The 3,757-nt window shown below is 33.5% G+C and overlaps 1 pseudogene; it reads right to left on the bottom strand.

The window, feature by feature from the left end:
• Positions 1–2,270: 2,270 nt before the first annotated feature.
• Positions 2,271–2,734, bottom strand: LOC143610455 (SKP1-like protein 1B pseudogene; annotated as a pseudogene).
• Between the last annotated feature and the right edge of the window lie 1,023 nt (positions 2,735–3,757).

Here is a 3,757-nt window from a genome sequence, read left to right as displayed (position 1 = left end):
AAACAGTTTTACAAACTACGTCAGCGAGAAATGTTGGTGAACTCATTGACTCTAAACCATCTATGTAAACCTTTAGTTCATACTAAAAACAATCAACGATCCCGATGACCGGTGTACTAGGTATATCACATAGTTAAGCCCAAACGGCCATGTAAACTGGTTCAATGAGCAGAGACATGATGTTAAGTGTGGTGGGGTTCGCCTACCATTTGTCCACATATGCATGGATCCAGACAAACGTATAACTAGCCTAGGAGCTAGCATATACTAAGTTTTAGATATCTATAATTCCATGAAAACTTTATTTAAAGTTACTTGTTTAAAAAATTTTAAAGATTGAGCGTATTCACTTTTTGATGAGTTGTTTGACAACAACTGTTTTGTTTTGTACGAACGATTACCTCGGACCTATTGTTCGAAAATAATAGTTTCAAAATTTATCTAGATCAAATTATCTAACTTTAGACTTTTAGTCTGATTTAAAGTTTTAAACCTTGATGAAACACTTGTTTTGATATAAATCAAACATGTCGTCTTTATGTTTTATTATTTATGTTATATTTCTTTCTTATGAAGAAACATTTATTTTATAAATATATTTTATAAAAAAATTATGTCTCCCCCCTCTAGATTAAACATCGATTGACAATAACCTATATATGTAAAACTTTACTTTTATTAATTAACAACAAAGAAACGTTTATTTTTGAAAACTTTTATTTATGAAAAACCGTTTATTGAAATGACTTAAGTATAACTCCTATCTTAAAACATGTATAACTCTTAAGGAAAAACGAGTAGCATTTCGACTAACATGTATAACTCTTAAAACATGTCAGGGTATGAAACGTCGGAACTTCGGAGTGGTGTCGGGATGGAACGGATATTGAGGCTCGGGGGAACTCCTTGGTCGTCCTAGGGGCTGGGATTAATATGAGAGAGTAAAAAGGGACACTACTAGAAAACAAGTCATTTTCTCACAAAAACTTTCTACAAATTTCATACGACAAGTAGTTCCAACAGATTTCCAACAAAAAAAATAAGCTCAAACTTTGCTACACTATTATCTAATAAACATTATGAATAGTTTTTGTAGGAAAGTTGTAGGAAGTTTACAACCACATGTTTTTGTAGCAATTTTGTAAGAAAAGTTGTTGGAAAACGGTTGAAAACGATTTTCAAGCATGTGTTTTTCCAACAACTTTTTTGTTAGAAACTAAATTTTTCCAACAAATTTCCAACAATTCGGTTGTAGAAAAACATCTCTTTTTCTAGTAGTGGGATTTTGAGTTTTTGGTGAATGAAAATGAACTCCAAATGTCTCTATTTTAGTGTTTGGGATACGTATGACTAGGCTTACTTTGTATGAGGTGTCATGGTATTAAAGCAAATTACCCTAAAATCTAACATGAGTCTTGTAAGGCCCCGTCGCCGGTGCCTCACATTTGGACATTGGATTTACTCATCAACATAGTTCTAATCATCAGAGTTAATTAAAACATTCGCGGAATATAAAAACTTTCATTAAATATTACATAATGATCCAACACTTGTCTTAAAACTGCATCTTGTATTTCAAAATAAACATAAATTTATAAATTATGCATGTTAAACCAGGCTTCTCTTCTCTGCTGGGGCAAAAACACCGAATGACCGAAATCACTACTTCAATAAACGGTTGGACCCAAAATTCTGATTTTTGGTTTATTGTTTTTAATAAATCCCATTTCATCTAAAGAACTCAATGATCTATAATTGGAAAACAATGGGTCCTAGTGTAAAGTATCAAATTATTTCCATATCTTTCGTCAAAAGATATACATCCAACAATACATTCAAACAAGAGATATTTAAGGAAAGGAGATAAAGATGAACAATAAAAGATACAAACAAATATATAGAAAATCAGTATATCAAATAAATATATTGTCTAGCAAATGCAGGGCATAATCCGATAAACCGCTCTAGAACCAGACCATGATGTTAAAGAATTTTTGGAATTAGGGTGTAGAATCGTTCTCGGATGGATTTTGATTATTAATTAATTTAAATCCCTGTTTGTCTATAGATTTCTTCAACCAATTGCAATATACGACTGTATTTTGACCGAGAGTATATAAACTGATATTAATAATCACCTTAATATAACTAAGAAAAAAAATCAACATATTATAAGTACCAAGATTTGCATAAAACCAAAACATCAAAGCCAAGTAAACATTACAACTAATAATGAATAATAATCAACAGATAATAATCAGGATAGATCTTCACTCAAATGCCCATGCATTCTCGCGGCGAACTTCAGCTTCTTCCTCGGGTGTGTAGTCATTCTTGATGTTGAATGTCTTGCGAATCTCATCAGGAGTTTTGCCCTTGATCATGTCAGCCACCATTTGACAGGTCAAGTTCAGTAAGCCTTCGATGTCGAGGTAGTTTGCAGCCAGAATTAGATAAAAAGAGTGGCTTGATCCACTTTAACAAATTCAGAATCAAACGCTTTCAGATCCTCATCGTTGTTGTTCTCGGATGATTCCACGTGCTTCTTGCAGTACTCGATAACCTTGGCCAAGATCATGCTGGTGACGTTAGGGAGCGGAATGCCGGATCTAGCACAGTCATCTTCAATCATATGTTTGACTGTTTGTGATTGCAAGGCCACCACTTCTTCAACCTCGAAGGTTTCTCCGTCCGAACTCTTCAACACGATGGTCTTTTGCGACGACGACGACATCCTTTGTTATTAGGCTTAGGGTTGTGAATGAATTGAGAATGAGAAACGAGAGAGGGGTAGAAGGGGTTTTTATAGGATGGGATGGCTGTTCTTTGCCGGAAATATCGAATTATGATTTTCAGTTTGACCTTTATAGTTTTAAATTGTTGCATCGGGGTCCATAGAGTTAATTATTTAATTAATAATTGAAATATTTACATAAAGTTTTGTACTAAATCAACAATGTTCGTCCTTGTTTTAAATTTTAAATGTGTCATTGTGATAGAATGCTCGTTTAATTGGTTTGTTAAATCTACTTTTAAGGGGATTATTTCATTCCTTAAAAAGTTTTTTATAAATTGTTTACTAATTATAAGTATATAATTTAAATTGTGACAACCACATTTTTTTAACGACCAAACAATAAAGGCACGCTATCCGAGGTAACCCAATGGCAAAAGGCGATCTTATAGACTTGTAATTGCAGACAACACTAAGTAGTCAAGTCCACCGTCTCATGTATCAAGGAATTGAAAACTCGTCGGCCGAAGGCCTACTGCAATAAAGCTCGGTTGAGATCAGATTGGAATTTGAAACCTTGTAACCTCCGGGACAATTCTTCACTTTTTCTCCAATATAAGTTGAGCTTAGCTCATTATTTGTTAGTGTTTTATAATTAAGTAATCATATTATATATTAAAAACCGAATGTTGTTTATAAGTATGAAATACTAAACCTAAAAGTAAAGTTTTGAAGTCTTAGGTCGCCACGTCTCGTGTTTAGATAGAAGGAAAGAAGAAGACATAAAGATAAAGATAGAGACCACTAGATAAAGAGAATGTTACCAGAAGTAGAGAACTAGAAAGTGTGATACTTCTTGTCATATGTTAAGCTTCCCGCTCAAATGCCTTGCTGAAGGTACTCAATTTCCTAAGCCTGGTATACCGGCGACAAGGAGTTAATTCCAATCTGAATAGTGGTGTCGATTTCATAACCCTAGAAACCTATAAATCGATCACAACATTGGATTTCAAAAATGTTGTT

Source organism: Bidens hawaiensis, unplaced genomic scaffold (genome assembly GCF_021521415.1).
Source record: "Bidens hawaiensis isolate Kalapana, Puna unplaced genomic scaffold, B.hawaiensis_p1.1 tig00026358_1, whole genome shotgun sequence".
Lineage (NCBI taxonomy): Eukaryota > Viridiplantae > Streptophyta > Magnoliopsida > Asterales > Asteraceae > Bidens > Bidens hawaiensis.
The sequence above is the reverse complement of the archived record's forward strand: the minus strand, read 5'-3'. Positions and strand labels throughout refer to the sequence as shown.